The sequence below is a fragment of the Mirounga angustirostris genome, unplaced genomic scaffold, assembly GCF_029215605.1.
Source record: "Mirounga angustirostris isolate CCGP_5_RB_7025 unplaced genomic scaffold, mMirAng1.0.hap1 SCAF_3, whole genome shotgun sequence".
Classification (NCBI taxonomy): Eukaryota; Metazoa; Chordata; class Mammalia; order Carnivora; family Phocidae; genus Mirounga; species Mirounga angustirostris.
The window spans coordinates 113,216,206-113,234,313 of NW_026991711.1; the positions used below are offsets into that span (position 1 = coordinate 113,216,206).

At 35.2% G+C, this 18,108-nt stretch overlaps 1 long non-coding RNA gene across 1 annotated transcript in view; it reads right to left on the minus strand.

The window, feature by feature from the left end:
* The window catches only part of LOC135363768 (uncharacterized), a 175,780-nt gene that overhangs the window by 84,356 nt on the left and 73,316 nt on the right, over positions 1-18,108 (minus strand). Inside the window, exon 2 of the long non-coding RNA XR_010409828.1 lies at positions 11,784-11,857. This is a non-coding gene — a long non-coding RNA (uncharacterized LOC135363768). The remainder of the gene's footprint in view (positions 1-11,783; positions 11,858-18,108) is intronic.

Sequence of the window (18,108 nt, forward strand, 5' to 3'; positions counted from 1 at the left end):
CAATGCTGGTCACCTGGCTTCTGATACTTAAGTGTTTTTTAGCTTCTGTCACCCTTAGATCCCAACATTTTCACTGAAATTAGCGATCTTCTATTATTATCCAAATTTCCTACTTTCATCTTCAGCCTAAAAAGATCGAGCACTTTTCAAGAATATCAGTGCTCTACTCAATGCTTTGGTTAAGGGAATGTCCTCTAGGTCCTCTCAGGGCACAAGGTAAGGAGGCAGGGAGATAAACACACATGAATAAATCTGCTCAAAGTCATTGTCATAATTCTGTCTACGTTACATCATGGAATTTCAGGCATGTCAACTTCATTCATCACAGGCTACCTTCAAGAATCAGTTTTCATATGAGCTAGCACACTTTATCCATAGCAGTAAATTCAGCCCAATCCAAAAGTACATTCTTCCCTCTTTGGCAATTTCCTTCTACACATATTCACTTGTTCTGTTCTGATATAAATGAGCATAGTCTGCAATTCTTTGGTGAATAAGCCTTCTCTTCCAACTTCTTAGTTAGTAAATTTGACTCTATGGCATGCAGAGTACTGACTATAGTTATCTATCCCGAGGCAAATGGGGTAGTAGGGGTATGACATGTGGAGAACTTGTATCTTGTCATAAAGCACTGCACAAGCACAATCAGAATCAGACAATCATGTAAGGTGTGGCCAGCTTCATTAGACAGAGGAGGATTTGGTAGATTTGCTGATACAGAAACCTCAGGCAAGTTTTGGATTCAGTATACATTTTGGTATATGGATTCTTTCAGTTGTTACTACTCTAATTCTTGGGGTGCCTCACTTTGCAAGCACTGTGCTTACTTTTCCCATATGAAACTTAAGAATGAATTCAGTCTACATTTTTTTTTCAGTAACCAGTAGAATCAGACCTTGTGTTTAATTTTTGAATACACCAATGCTGGGAATGCAAAATACAAGAATTTATTTTAGAGAAATCTTAGAAAGTCTGGGTTTCTAATATTCTCTGAAACCAATTTAAAGATTTGAATATGTCACTTTCTTTCTTTGTGTTTGGCAGTGCAGTTAGAAGTAGGCTACCTACCACACTATCCCTATAATCTTTTTGCCCATCATATTGTTATTGCCTCTGTCACTTGGACCTCCAAAGGCATAATTTTAATTGGTGACCACACACACTAATTTAACTATCTTTTGTCTCTGGGCATTGTAAAATGTTAGTATCCTATCCTCTAATGCCTTCAAACCCAACTAGACCAGGTAAGTAATTCCAAATCCCCATCCTTGAGCTTTTATCTGCAACCATTTCTGTATCAAATACTGCAACAACCAAAGTTCAGTGTCAGAGTCCATAGATACTGTAGCTATTATTTTATTCAGAAAAGAGTAAGATTCAGGCAATTAGGTATTAACAAAATCATCAGAAGAACTAGAAGAGCAAACTATAACCTGAGCCTATGGAAATGACTCCCACAGTATCATGGCTGAACTGGTCACCAAGGAGAGCAGATACTTCTGCCACAGTAAGGGACCTAGAGAATCAAAGGCTTCAGCTTTAATTCTTGGCTCTAGGAACACACTATCTAAGCTGTGACCTGGAGATCACAGCTAATGACTCTGCTGGCTCCAGAATTACATTGTATGAGCTGAACAAATGGGATATCCCCACTTTATTCAGTTACAAATAAAATCTCATGGGAGTGCATTGATTGGAAGGACCTAATGATATTAAGACCTTACCTGAAAGAGGGGCTAGAAGATGTAGATATTACTCTTCAAAAATCTGTAGTAAACAAGGCAAATCAGAAAAAAATAGGAAAGTTCTAAAGCCAATCTCTTGTACCTAACAGAAGAATAATTGATCATGCATTTGGGATTCTAGCAATAAACACCCTCAATTCCTATATTATAATTATATGTGTATATTTCCAGGTGATCCTAAAAAAACACCCAGCTAGCTAATCATCTTTTAAATTGTAGGTTCTATGTTAAAATTATTCTTACTCACATCCACAGATTCAATGTATTCCCCCAGAGTTTTTTCAAAGAGTATAAAATTATCATTGACCTAGAAAAATTATCAAAAATATGAAAGAGGAAAATATCAAAGATCAGAGTACACACAGATAGTGAAGTAATTAAATAGCATAATCATGAAAAGTCAAAAGCCAAAAATTTGTTAAACAGCAATAAGAATATTATGTGAACCCCAGAAATATAAGATATAAATCCTGCTCATAGGGCTATCTTATTGGAAAATATTATTATGACTACTAAAGAACAATAACACTTTCCTGATTATTTTAAATAGTACAAATTGGTAAAGGGGGGGGTCAATGAACTGTGTAATGGTAAATGGGTATATGACCTAGTCAGGCTTTAACCACAGGTAATCTTGCTTCCAACCCTATTCATATCATAACTACTGCATCTACAGTACTATTATGTTAGACATGTACTAGGTTTATAGAAGTTTGTGAGCATTTACAATAAGACAGTGATTTTCTAAAAGTTTTTCAAGTCGGGCGCCTGGGTGGCTCAGTTGGTTAAGCGACTGCCTTCGGCTCAGGTCATGATCCTGGAGTCCCAGGATCGAGTCCCGTATCGGGCTCCTTGCTCGGCGGGGGGTCTGCTTCTCCCTCTGACCCTCCCCCCTCTCATGTGCTTGCTCTCTCTCATTCTCTCTCTCTCAAATAAATAAATAAAATCTTAAAAAAAAAATTAAAAAAAAAGTTTTTCAAGTGAATTTCCCTGAATCACCTTTCTTCATCACCTAAATTATTATCCTTTATATTTTGCATCTCTGCCTTCTTCTTTTTCATAAAATATTAAAGGTAACCTTAATTCTCTTGTTTGGAACCACTCAGTTATTTCTCTTTGGACTCAAAATCTGAACATCTTATAAGACCCTACATCAGAAATCATCAAACTACAGTCCTTGGGACAAATCCAGCCCACTACCTCATTTTATAAATAAAGTCATAATGAAACACAGATATGCTCATTTATTTATGTATCATATAGGATATTTTCACACTATATAGGCAGAGCTGAGTAGTTGCAACAGAGACCCTATGTCTTCATCAAGCCTAAAATGTTCATTATTTGGCCTTTACAAAAAACATTTGCTGATGCTTACCCTATATTATCAGGCATCTACCTTCCCATTCTCTCCCTCATTCACTAAGTTCCAATGTTAGTATCTATATTACTGCTGGAAAGCACTAGTTCTTCCTCTCTTGAACATGCTTATCCTAAGATCTAGAAAGAACTGGACTCTTGCATGAATAACTCCATCTCCACCCTGGAGTCACTTCTTTAAAGGAGTCTTCATCAAATATCCTACCTTAATTAGGATCCTTCTGTTAATCTCTGTCTTTGTTTCCTTCATTGCATCTATTATAACTTATGGTCAACTTACAATTGTTAAAATTTGATACACATTCTTAATCAAGTATCTATCCACCCATCCATCCTCAAACCACCTATTTTTTAACTTTTTATTTTGAAATAATTATAGATTCACAAGAAGTTATAAAAACAGTGCAGAGATGTCCCATGTTTCCTCTACCCACTTTCTCTCAGTGGACACATCTTATACAATTATAGTATAATATCAAAACCATGACATTGGTACAATGTGTGTATAGTTCTACGCCATTTTATTACATGTGTAGATAGATGCATGTAACCATCACTGCTATCAAGATACAGAACTATTCCATCACCATAAAGATCTCCTTCAGGTACCTCTCTTTTTAGCCATACTTACCCCCTCACAACTCCACACACCATCCTTAACTCTTAGCAATCAGCAGTCTTTTCTCCATTTCTATGATTTTTAATCTTCCTCATTTTAGATGCATGCTTATTTAATTTTGGTCTGTCCCCTCTCCTAGAAATGTAGCTCCAAAAAGACAGGAACATACCTGTCTTATTTCCTGTTTTATTCTAACTTCTGTATTCTATAGAATCCAAAATTGGTCTCTTTTGAAGTTATCTGGTAGTTTTCCCTAATCCAATTTCAATGCTCTATTTAAAAGCAGTCCCTCCAGCTCCCTTTCTTCAAAGAGGAACTCAGTCAATTCAGTGTCCTGCCAAAATTGTAATAACAGTTCTTTTTTATTAATAAACACTCTATTATTCACTAGCAATAGGCAGTGAACATTATGTGATAATGTCGATCAATGTACTGAAAAAAAAATGCACCATAAATGAAACATAAAAGTTAAGGGGGCAACTCTTTCAATATGCAAAGAAGCATAATGCTTTATAAGAAACCTATCATGTTACAGTGTTTTGGAAGTATTATTTATTGTAATAGTTGCACACTTTGTGAATAGCTATGTAAAATTAACAGCTGGATGGAGTTTCAGAATCGTTTACCAACCAGTCGTATCTTATGAACAATTACCTCAAATGCATTGACTTGATTTTTAAAAGAGCTGCTGACAACTTTGTGAAGACCTTGAAAAGCATTTTATTCAAAAACAATTCTCCTAGGACTGCATGTGATTTCTGTGTTTATTTTATCTGCCTTTTATTGACAGTGTATTTTCGTTTCAGTTGTTAACTTCAGAAATATTTAACATCCCTTGGAAAAATGATTTGCATCACAGCAGCCTCCTTAGCTGTTAAGACTTCATCTGCCCTGCTACTTACTACTTGTCTCATGACATCATCTTCTGTGTCTCAAATCAGGTCCCTTTGAAATTGCAATGATTATAACATCATACACAGTGAAGATTTGGAGCAAGATGTCAATTGTGTTTCACCAGCCATTAATTCTATTCCTAGTCTATTCTACATTTTTAAAGAATCCGCTGCTTTATCCCAAGGATCATTTACAAATTGTATAAGCATCTTTATTTTCCTCAATAATCCTTGTGAAGATGCAAAAAGTGAAGTCCTAATAAGCACCTGGCTTATGAGCAATTCCTCTTTTTTTTTTTTAGCACAAAATGATACAAAAGTCCCAAAACAACTCTTTATCCTCGACAAAAATAATAATTTCCCCTTATTTAAATAATAAAATAATCAAACTGCAAAAATACTTTGCATATAAATATGTATTTTTTTAAGAAAAAAATTGACATTTCTCTTTGCACATAGTTTCATTTAGGGAATTTGAATGACTATTGACATGTAAATGAAAATTCTGACTTAGCAAGAACTGTGATAAGAGTGTCAGTAAGTCAGAGTCATCATAACTATGAAAAGAGCTAAGGTATAAAGTAGGATTGTGTGTAAGCCATACCTGAAGGAGACATTATAAGGCAGATTTCATTGTCACCTATTAATCATTTATAATAAAAGCAAAAGCATTATAAAATATGTATTAAACACCATTAGGTAATGTTGCTATTACCATTTCTTTTGAATATACAATTAAGTCTCAGGAAGATTTACAAGCCCTATTACGTTTTTCCCCCAACAGGTTTCTAATAAAAATCTCATATTTGTTCTGATGATATATCTGGAGAAATGTCTGGAAGTTTCCAGAGCTAAAGAGAGATGAGAGAGAAAAATACCAACTGAAAATAGAATAATATATCTAAAAATATTTGTGAACTGACACGTGACCCGAATATTTTGGTCAAGGTTTGTTTTAGTATTTAGAGACATCTGTTGTTCAAAAGGTTTTTCAATATTGTTTTCGTTTTATTTAATGATACACAGATAAAAGAGTTTCCAGCAGCAGAAATGAATAATATAAAACTCTTTTTTTTTAAAGATTTTATTTATTTATTTGACAGAGAGAGACACAGCGAGAGAGGGAACACAAGCGGGGTGGGGGTGGGAGAGGGAGAAGCAGGCATCCCGCAGAGCAGAGAGCCCGACACGGGGCTCGATCCCAGGACCCTGGGATCATGACCTGAGCCGAAGGCAGATGCTTAACGACTGAGCCACCGAGGCGCCCCAATAATATAAAACTCTTAAACTTGACAAATTTTAGCTTATTGAGGATCAAACTAACTTCTCATTTGGAATGCCACAAGTGTGGGTTTGGGGGTCATCAAGATACAAATTCTAATATCAGTTTTAACACTTTCTGGTTAAATGATATTGTCTAAATTACTGATCTACTTTGAGCCATCATTTTTTTTTAAGATCTTATTTATCCATTTGAGAGAGAAAGAGAGTGAGCATGAGCTGGGGGGGGGGGAGGGCAGAGGGAAAAGCAGACTCCCCACTGAGCAGGGATCCCAATGCAGGGCTCATCCCAGGACCCTGAGATCATGACCTGAGCCAAAGGCAGACGCTTAACCATCTGAGCCACCCAGGAACCCTGAGCCATCATTCTCTTGTGAGTAAAGTAAGAAGATTAAACTGTGCCTTGGAAGAATGATTGATGTTTAGATTAAATGAGACAATGCTTATTCACATTTACTAGATGCTCAATAAAATTCCCTTTATTCTTCACATACCTCTTATCATTTTTTTAAATTTTATTTTATTATGTTATGTCAATCACCATACATTACATCATTAGTTTTTTTTTAATTTTTTTATTCTTATGTTAATCCCCATACATTACATCATTAGTTTTAGATGTAATGTTCCATGATTCATTGTTTGCATATAACACTCAGTGCTCCATTCAATATGTGCCCTCTTTAATACCCATCACCAGGCTAACCCATCCCCCCCCTCCCCTCTAGAACCCTCAGTTTGTTTCTCAGAAATATTCTTCTCTGGATGCTTTTCCACGTCCACTTCTTTAATGAAAGTACTCCTTAGAATTTATACCTGAACCTGTCTTTTACTCATTCTTCATTTTTTTTCCAGAAAATCTCATTTATTTCTATGATCTTCATGTGTCCTCCAAACACACACATCTCATCTCTCCCAAGGTCTTCCCTTCCAATCTCTTCTGATCTTTAGTTTTTCATTCCTAGCTACCATCGCTGAATCTCAGAAGACACCTCAAAATCATCATTATCATCAAGAACAATAATGATCAAATTATCATTCCCCAAAATTGCTCTCTCTCTAGTCTGTATCTCAATCGTTGGTAGCACCATTTTCTCAGCAGAACATTTCAGAAACACTTTCCTCCTCTTCCTCTCTTTACTTGATTACCAGTTTTTCTCAAACTTACCTCTGACTTATTTATTCCAGTTCCCCATCCACATCATAATTTCAATCACCACAGTTTAGGGCGTCTGTGCACCCATTACATACTCCCTCTTAATGGCTCGGCACAAATATGTTCACCAGACTTTCATTCTTTTAAAAATGTCTCTCTATAAGTTGCAGAATGCAATTGGAATATAGAAGACCTCAATGTAGCTATCTCACATATTTGCTTGAGATTGAATACCCTACATACTGACGCCACCACTTGCTCCCCCATTTTACATAACATATTGTTCCCTATTCTGTACAGGTGATAAGCCCTACTCATCCTTCAAAGATTAACTGAAGTATGAAAGATGTTCTACTTTCAAAGCCTTCATGATGTCTGACAAGCAAACTATTTTTATCTCCCTTTGATCTCTAACAACAATTGTGGCAAATTTAGATTATCACCCTTTTCTCATCATACTTTACCCATTTGTTTATAGGTTTATATAAATAATAATAAATGCTATATTTTCTCACTACATGGGCAGCTCCTTACTGATAGAGCCTTGTTTTTTTGTGCATGGTTTTATTTGTTTGTTTGTTTCACTTGAGTTACCTTGGTAAACTGTGGAAAGAGTATCATATTGATTTATTAAGTGAATGAATGAATTACTAGGTATACTCGGCCTGACACATAAAAATATAAAATAAAGGTTTGTTGATTTTAATTAAAATGAGATAGTATGGACAGAACTAATAGCTTCTTATTGTGTATAGAATTTTGTGTCCCAGGTGCCGGTTACTACTTATTTTTCAATGTGTATTTTAAAACTAGTAGTAAGTAGGGGCACCTGGGTGGCTCAGATGGTTGGGCGTCTGCCTTCGGCTCAGGTCATGATCCCACGGTCCTGGGATCGAGCTCCACATCGGGCTCCCTGCTCGGCGGGAAGCCTGCTTCTCCCTCTCCCTCTCCTCCTGCTTGTGTTCCCTCTCTCACTGTGTATCTCTCTGTCAAATAAGTAAATAAAATCTTTAAAACTAGTAGTAAATTATAAATTTGTATTTTGTAATAAATAATTTATTATACCTAGGAAATCTGACCTATTTCTCAGAATTACATTTTACAAAGTATTTACAAAATAATCAGTATATGTTAAGCACTTATTGATTTGAAGACATCTCCTCAATCTTGGCAGGAATATTTACCTTGTGCATTTTTACACACCATAGTTCTTCAACTCAAAAACTGTATTCAAGCAAAGCCTAACTTTAAAATCCCATATTATTAGGTAAAACAAACAAATTCCAAGCAGGTACAGAGCTCTAATACTTAACTGTTCTTCCCACAGCCCATATTCCTCCCCCATTCACTGGCTTCCCCAAAGGATCTTCAAAAAAGACCACTCTTAAAACAGGATGAATAAAGTTAGCTGTTCTGTTCTGAGGTACCATCTTCTGTAACAGATGTTCAGTGATTTCAAGAACAAGGAGTTGGGATGGGAGCAGTGGGCATTTTAAGTGGATTAACTGATTTGGTCATCAGTTAAGTGTGCACCCCTACTATTTTTTTTATGCGAAGTCTTTCTCTGTGCTGTTATATTCCCTCTTGTGCCAAGCAGCTGTCTAAAGCCTCCAATTAGAATCCATGTTAATCTAGTTTGTTTATGAGAAGATAAGTTGGTATGCCGACATCCATAAATGCATTTGAACATGTCCTGGAAAATTTTATTTTAATTATTTCAAAAATGTTGCCACTTGTTTTTATTTGTGACCTTGATTTTATCTCAGATGTGTGCAGATTCTATGAGAATGTGACAAACAGGTGGGATAACTTGTGCATTATCAAATAGGATATAGGAATATTAAAAATATTAAGGGAAAAATAAAAAGTAATCTATTACATTTCCCTACAGCTCTGGGAAAGAGAGAATATTCAAAAAGTCTTTTAAGATATAGATTTTTATTTTATGGGCTAATCTTGCTATGCTTCATGATGTTTCTTCCTTTTTTTTTTTTTCTTTATATAGATTTCAGGATTCTCTTCATTCATTTTTTTGAACACATAGTGTTTACTAGGATCTAGGTACTGTTCTGATTTCTAGAGATAGGAAGTGGACAAACAAAAATCTCCAGCTGCATGGAGTTTATATTTAGCAGTGATAACAGATAATAAGATAAATAAGAAAAACATAGTTTTTTATAGCTACTTATAAATTGATATTAATATAGTCATAAAGTTTTCCCTCTATTTTCTATCTTTAATTTAAAATTTTTAATATGCTTTCAGTGAATTTTTCTTAATTTTCCAAACACTGTAGGCTTTCCTGAATGTTCTTTACTTTTAACTGTGATTCTTCAGCCACTGCAACCTATCTTTCTCTAACAATCTCTCTCTCTAAATGATTTGTGTTCCACTGGCAGCTCGGTGTCAAAGAAAGTGACATATCCTGATGAAGCCATTAAGCACAGTACTACAGACATTAAGGGGATGATACAGGCATGATTTCAATCATGCAAAAGGAAACTACCCTAGTTCTAAGAAGGAAAAGCACCAAAAGAGCTTAACCCACTCCAGTCTACATTTTCATTTCATTAGATTGAAATCTGGGAATGTCAGAACAAATTAACACTTTCTCCCCACAAGGCAATCACTGTAAGTATCATCATCAGATGCATGTTGAGCACCCGCAGGGAGAAGGGTTGGGCCTTGGAATATGCAGCACACTGAAAAGAACCAAAGTACAAACTGAGGAGAAATGAGTTGATAATATGGAAATTTTGCTAAAAGAAAGTTGAACTTTTCACTCTGTGCTGTCATGAAGATTTTCTTTAAAAATATCTGTTACCTAAAATTCATGATATTTTTCCAAGCTCTGTTATAACCCCAAATTATATGTAAGTATCCGTTTAATTATCCCCACACTTAAACCATTCCAATATTCAATTTTCTTTGAAATATAGTTGTAACTTGCTTTATGAAATAAATCCTTAAATGGAATACGTAAATTATGTATTTTTGATAAACCAAGTTTTACATTAAGAATAGTAAGAGTCAAAGGTCTAAGAGACAATGTGCTTGCCAAATTCAAAATTAGAGTAATTGTGTTTTATTTTGATTTTATTATTGGGATGAATTCAAAATAATAGAATGTTCAAGGCACTTCACGTATATCGCCAGCTTTGTTAGAGTTTGAATTCTTTTAATTGAAATACTTCTAGATTATATTGTATGTGGTATATGTACCATTTGGTAATATGATATCAAAGTAATTTATGTAAAGCATATTATACCTTGGTAACGACTAATAAATCCCATCTAACAAATGAGAGATATTTGCCCTTCAGGAGGGCCAGTCCAACATGAAAAAAAACTTTTCAAATTGCTTTAATTCTTTTTGCAAATATTTACTAATATTTTACACTTAAACCTATGTTGTCTTTCAAAATGACAAATTCTGGATAATGGAGTGCATAACTATAAGCATAAAACAAAAATAAGCATTTGAAATTAAAATTATCCCCCAAAATAAAATGGACTTATATTTTTAATGGTAATTTAAGCTAGTTGAACACTAAGGCACAGATTTTCACTACAAATCTCCTATCTTCTCTGAAAAATACTGAATATATTTCAACTTTTTATTGGGACCCTAGGTTCCCATTAATACCAATTATTTAATTGAGTATATTAAAATGCAGACCCCAGGGCCTATGGAACTATGAAGAACTATTTGCCTCTACATAAAATCACACCAAATTGTTCAGCTTTAAAGATGTGAGGGCCTGCTTTTCTTATTTTCCCATCTCTTCTTCCCATCATATTGAAAACTTAGTTTTCATTGCCATTTCTGCAGCTAATAAAAGCATCTCCTCTCTTTGTAGTTATTAGTCTAAATTAATGTGATCTTGAACAGCAAAATCAATCTTCGTAGAATTAAGTATAAACTAAGAATATATAGACCTTGAGTGAGGATCCTATAGTCTTCTCCTTAACATATGTATATAGATAATGAACTTGCTTTGAACCAGTACTTTTGTGTGTGTACATAAGTGTGATATAGTACTAATTTGATTTCTCTTAATAAAAAAAAAAAAGAGAGGTCATTGTTTGGAAACATGGGAACTAAAACACATAAATTATAATTAAAAATCTATCAGAATTTAAAGTGGCACTAAGGTCTGGTAACTGGTTGATGTGTTAAACTTGTTTTCATATTTACTATTTTGAAATTATTATTTTGGTTTTTGATAGCTTTTTTTTAATATGGATGCAATAATTTTACATGTGCTTAACATGCAATTAAGTGATTTTTTTTTTAGATGAGGGGATCAATATAAGGAATGGGCTCTTTCACAAATGAATTTAAATGCTAATTGGAGAACAGGGAACCACAAAAGTGAAAAACTGAATAAAAACACAGGATAACACCATGAGGATTTGGTGTTTTAAATTTTAAGTGTGGGAATTTTCTATTCAAAATATAATCTGTGGCCTAGCAGAATCTGTTTCACCTGGCAACTTGTTAGATATGCACACCTGTAGGCATGATTCTACATCTACTATCAGAGTTTGCATTTTTTATAAGGTCCATGTGCACTTTGTATGTACATTAGTGTTTGAGAAATGTTTTCACAATAGATCATTATAGATTTATTATGATTATGAATATTTTCCAAATGCATGGAAGATGCCATACTAGCCATAATAGAAATACATGAAAGGGTACTCACCATAAGAGGCTATGAATCTCAAAATCCACATGGGGTAACTCGATAACCAGGCAAAGGAAACACACCTTGGGAAACTGTTGGGAGATAGGAAAGGCTGAATGGTTTCTCAAATAATCTCCTAGTGGTAAATTCTCAATATTCTACTAAGTCTAAACTCTTTTCTTTGAGGATAGAATCCTTATTAAAATTAAATGTACTCTAATTAAATCCCACTCCATCACTTTAAATCCTATGGGTCTTTCAACCCTCCTATTTATGGCCTCTCTCCTCTTTGAGATCTTCTTCAGTCTTCTCAGTTGGAAGGGATTCCCACTCCTTTAGAAGTGCTGAAGCAAAATCCTATCTGGACCACTTCTGTGATACTGATTTACTTGACCACTTTGCTAGGTGGGACTGTTTTCATGTGTGTAACTGACTAAATATGCTTATATGTATCTAATCTTACAGCATACACCACCAGACTGTAAGATTCTTCATGGGATAGCCATATCATTCTTTGTAACTCTGGGGGTATATAGCACAGTGTTTACCCCATAAAGGCTTGAATGAAAGCTGACCAGAACATGTAATAAAGGACAGCTTGAGAGATGCATACCTGGAACTGGGAGGCTACAGTGAAGAAGATGGGTTTCAACAGTTCTCTGTTTTGTCCAGGCGTGCTTAAGAGCATTAATTTGAGACAGAATGAGAGAGAGAGAGAGAGCACATGAGAGGGGGGAGGGTCAGAGGGAGAAGCAGGCTCCCTGCTGAGCAGGGAGCCCGATGAGGGACTCGATCCAGGGACTCCAGGATCATTACCTGAGCCGAAGGCAGTCGCTTAACCAACTGAGCCACCCAGGCGCCCCTCTTAAGAGTATTAATAATCCTACTCTTCATAGAGTTCTTTGAGGGAGCCTACAAGAATGCTGTGAAGGGATAGCATAGCTGTTGATTTACTTGGCAAATGTGGAAGCATTGAGGGCTAAATGTAAAATTTTTTACCCCTGTTATTGATGTTTTCTTCTTATCTATCCCCAACTGAACTCTTACCTGCTATCCTGAACAATCCGTATGCTTTGGCATCAATCTTTTGCATTCATTATTATTTCCGAAAGTAGCATCCTTTTTAAAATCAAATTGAGAAAAGTCAGGTGGACTCCTGGGCAATATGCCTTGAATCCAAGTAAATGTTACGCTTTTCTAAAGGGAGAGTAGTCAGGTAGACTCTGAGTTAGATAGCCCAGCTTAAGGGTATGTGCAGGTGGGGAGAGAGCAAGAGTAAGGAGCATGAAGTCTATCCTTTCTGGTGGCAAGACCTCATTCAGTTAACCCCTTCCATTAGGTGGGAGTAAGCAAGTGTGCAAGAGTACTAATGTCATCATCTAGAAATAAAACTTGAGTATGCCTTAAAATTTTACACTAAATCTAGCTGGATTTTCATTATTCACATCTATGTGCACTGCAAAGTGGTGAAATTTTTAACTTAACAAACTATGTGATATCAGGAGTCAGATTCTGATTTTAGACACATTTTAGGTTGGACAAATCTCTGTCTTCTACTTAAGCCAGCCCTTAAGAATGCATGAGTATCACCTGGGGAGTGTATAGAAATCTAAACTCCTTGGTCCCAAAACTTAGTCACTCTAATTTTTTAAGTCTAAAACAGGGTCTGACTTGAACTTTTAATGGGAACCCCTTGTTATTCTGATGTGAAGAATGACTACCTACTAACCTTAAAAAAGAGCAATGTCAAAAAATATGATTTTAGTTGTCAGCCAATTTTTTAGAAATCAGATTGGTTGCTTTTTAAATATTCCTTTTCCTCCCTACAATGTTCATTTCTCCCTTACTCCTGAAGTAAGCATCAAAGAAGGTAAAATGCTTATGCACATAGTCTGTTGTTGTATATTCAGAAACAATCTTTTGGAGAGGGTATCCCTATGTTCCAGTTGGCCAACATAGTCCAAGTTTATGCCAGCAATGCATTTTTTTATCATTCGCAAAGGATCCAAGTTTGAATAATGAGTTACATGCCATAATCCTATATTAACAACTAAACTGAGGGATGTGGAGAAATGTATATGTATCTAAATAATTCTATTTTCTGCTTTTCAAAGTGTTTCTTAAGTAAAGAGCATAAATGTCATTCAAAAAGTGTTTTTCCAAAATGAAGTGACTACATAACTTTTAAAAGGGTTATGGTCTCCAAAATGTATCCTTAATAACAAATTTTCCACTCTTACTGGGGGGTGGAGAGTGTATTAGGAAAACGAATGTCAACAACTAGGATAAAAATCTAATGTCAATAAAATGTCAAAACATAAATCTAAAAATAATTTAATTTAAAATAAATGAAACCATCATTTATATAATTCTATTAGGTTTTTCTGCCAGACCTTAATTCAAAATGTGTAAATTATTAACCATATTACATTGTATTCAGTTCTTCATTTTTCACTAATAGGTGGCTGCCTAAATTTCTACAGTTGCTATAATTTTTCTTATGAATTTATAGAATTTTAATATTAGATTACATGAAAAAATACTTACTGGTTATTTTTTTTTTAACCTTACAATTTTACTCACCCTGTTCAACCACTAAAACTCAATTTATTAAGGGTGTATAAGCAGCAAGAAGAAGCAGGAACTATGCTGCAGCTGCTATAAATCCAGATTCCTGAAAATTGAAAATCTCTTGCAGGATCTTCAGTTTCCACACCTCAAAATGAACAGGGAAACAGATTTACACTACAAATGTGCACCCCTTCTTCTTGGAAATTCAGGGCATTGTGAAACTGTGGGTGATTCTAATTTTACTTAAGAATTCCTAACAAGCCCTGTTTCTGTCTGTCTGTCTACCTGCCTGCCTGAATACTTATTTATTTGTCAATCCACCAACCCAAATTCACTTTCCAAGGGTAAGTGAATATATCTACATTCTGTGAAACAAGCTCTTCTGCCTTGGTTCCCCCCAAGTGAGCTGACTTCACTCCTCCATCCCTTAGCATGACATCTTAATCAAATGTCTGAATCTGACCACTCCTCCACTTCTGGGAAACAAGACAGAGCACCACATTCACTCAAATGCAACCAGACATGCTAGAAACACTGTTTGCAGAGACCTGATACCTAAATATAATCCTGTGGTGGGAGCTAGCACTGAGAGTCAACTTTCCAAATCTAGTGTGTGTGGCTGTGGTTTCAGAAAGAGAGTTGAGTGACACCAACCACAGCAGCTTCAATGGAATGGATAGCAAAACAAGGTGAGCTCTGCTGAAAAGATTTTTCTGGAACAGGAAATAAGTTTAGAGGATAGAAAGAGCTCATTCATTCATTCTCCATCTCTAGCACCTCAGTCCCAGTCAGTTCCAACATCAGAGAATCAGAGTTCATCTAAGCCCATCTTCCATCATCCTACTTTCAAACTCCCCATCCACCTCCTCTTCCTGCATACAGAGATTACATCCTAACTAGATTCAGTCTCAAATTATACTTAAGGATCTCTGGACTCATCCTACTTAGGGGATGGTGAAACTTACTTGACTTGTATACATCACAAGGGCCACACTTAATTCCATAAGGACCAGTGCAGTTACCACCTTCAAGCTTGGATTTTAGCTCAACCCACTGATTGCCTGGATTAAAATGACCAATCCACCTCCTTGCATTGAAGCTTAACTTTGATGCTGAGTGTTCGTATCACAAAGATTAAATATACTTGTGTAAAATCCAGATTTTGTAAAAACCTATACAGCCATCTCTGTGGGTAATTTTAAGTATATTAGACTGGACATTCCAGTTTCCACCAAATGTTGTTTCAAAGAACAAAACAGGATTCTGTTCAGACTCATCTGATCAAATCTCCAGGCAAGTATAGAAGGAAAATTAAAGGCTATAAAAGGATTTCTCAAGCAGGCATGAGAAATAGGCAGATTGAGCTATTTAAAACCTCTCTCACAGTTTAAGATCATTAGTTTTCTTGACATGTTAAGTGTCCAATGTAAAGACCCAATGCTCAACCAAATACCACAAAAAACAATCAAAACAAAAATCAAAACTGGGAGGGAAGGGAGAAAAGGTCACAACATTCTTAAGTCAAAGTTTTCTAATATTTTAGCTAAAACTTATTTGAATCTTAAGAATGAAGAATGTTTCAAACTTACAGTTCATGAAAAATTTCTAGTTGGCACTGAAAAGAATTTTCAGGGAAATCTGAATTGTGCAACTGATTGTCCTACACAGGCTACGTTATTTTGATAATGATGTTCATGAGGAACTCTTTAAGAGATAATCTGTGTGCTTATATAAATAGATCTGGGCTAGCATTTAATTTGTGCTAGATCTCAAAACTATGATCTTTTATATCATATGCAAACTTGAAATCTACTTCTGAAGGAGTCCTTCTACAATTTTATTTATTTTTATTTTTTTAAAGATTATTTATTTATTTATTTATTTGAGAGAGAGAGACTGAGAGAGAGAGAGCATGAAAGGGGGGAGGGTTGGAGGGAGAAGTAGACTCCCTGCCGAGCAGGGAGCCTGATGCGGGACTCCATCCAGGGACTCCAGGATCATGACCTGAGCCGAAGGCAGTCACTTAACCAACTGAGCCACCCAGGTGCCCGTCTTCTGCAATTTTAAATAGGATATATTCATAAGCAGAATTTAGAGCAAGTGAGTATTTATCTAGAAAGCTTACCTTCATAGGAGGTAAGCTGCACTGAAACTTTACAACAAATTGTGGAAGCAGAGTGAGAAAAGAGATAAACAAAAGGGCATTAATGTATGTGTAACATGATTTGCACTTCATAAAGCTAGTAAGAAAAATATCATTAGTCAATTGCTCTGACACTCATGAGTTTATAACTGAAGTATTGTTTATACTTGCAGATATTAAATAGAATATATGTGCATGTGTACATAAAATTTTCTGTCTATACTTGGCAAATATTCTTAATTACACGAAGATGGTTGTAGAACCAGGAAGGGCTTATAAGTGAGAACTGAAATCTTAAGGTTGATTCCCCAGTTTATTTTTCAAGTTGCATATTCAATTTTATGTTGCACCTCTGGGTCTATACGGTATGAAACATTTTAGTGATAATCTTCTCAGTGAACTTTATATTTTAACCTAATATGGTATTAAAATATTTGGACATCACTACTGTAAATGATCACTAGAAATCATTCTCTAGTAATAATAACATATGTGCACAGTACTGATTCAATATTAGAGAGACATTTACCTTCATTATTTCATTGAACCTTTGTGAATCATCTATCCTTCACAGATGAAGACTGAGCCTTATAGAGATTGTAATTTATTTAAACTATACAGCTGGAATGAGTCAGACCAGGGACTTGCAACCTGGTTTTATACTTAATATCTAGATACCTCATTAATTAAGCATCTTACTGCATGAATTTGCATTATTCTTTATGTGTTTATTTATTTGGGGACCTGTTGATTCTTGGGGATCTAAGTGGAATAATACTAATAGATATGTGTACATCACCTAACAGAAATAGCAACACAACATCATCAACAATAACAAAATTATAAGAAGTGGTAATGAAGCAAACAAAGGAAAAGTACAAGGAAAAGTACACCAGGATAGAAGTATCTGCATTCGCACTATGATATGCACAACTTATATGTAAATATACTAGTGGAATTTAGTGCAACTCTTAGTCACTTTAAAAATACTATTCTAAATCAGGCAAACCTCAGTGTCCATAGTTATTAAAGGATGTTTTCAATGTAAAATGCTAGACCCCAAAACTGTGAACTGCCGTGTTGTATTCAACTTGGAACTCAACTTTTGTAGAAGTTTTTCTGTGATTTTAAATGGGACTAATTATAAGCAAACTCCAAATAATTTTCCAAGTCTTCGTGAATGCACAAAGTTATGGAATAATGTATCTAGAGAACAGTGCCCAATAGGACTTTCTGCAGTGATAAAAATAGTTTATATTTGTACTGTCTATATTTGGCAACTGAGCATTTGAAAAGTGGTTAGTGGCACTGAGGAACTGATTTTTAAATCTTATTTAATTCAACCAATTTAAGTTGAAATAGCCACATATGGCAAGTGGATACCATATTAGACAGCACAGGCCTAGAACCCTGCCACTGAATGAGTGATGTGAGGACCAGCAGCATTGTGATCACCAAGGAGCTTGATAGAAAAGCAGAATCTGGGCGCTCTGAACCAGAACACTTACGAACAAGTTAACCAGTTGATTTGAATGTACTATTAAAGTTTGAGAAGGAGTGATCTAATATTAAATTGGCAATCTAAATAGTAAACTAACATTGTCTGTGTGGTATAATTTCAAAATTTAA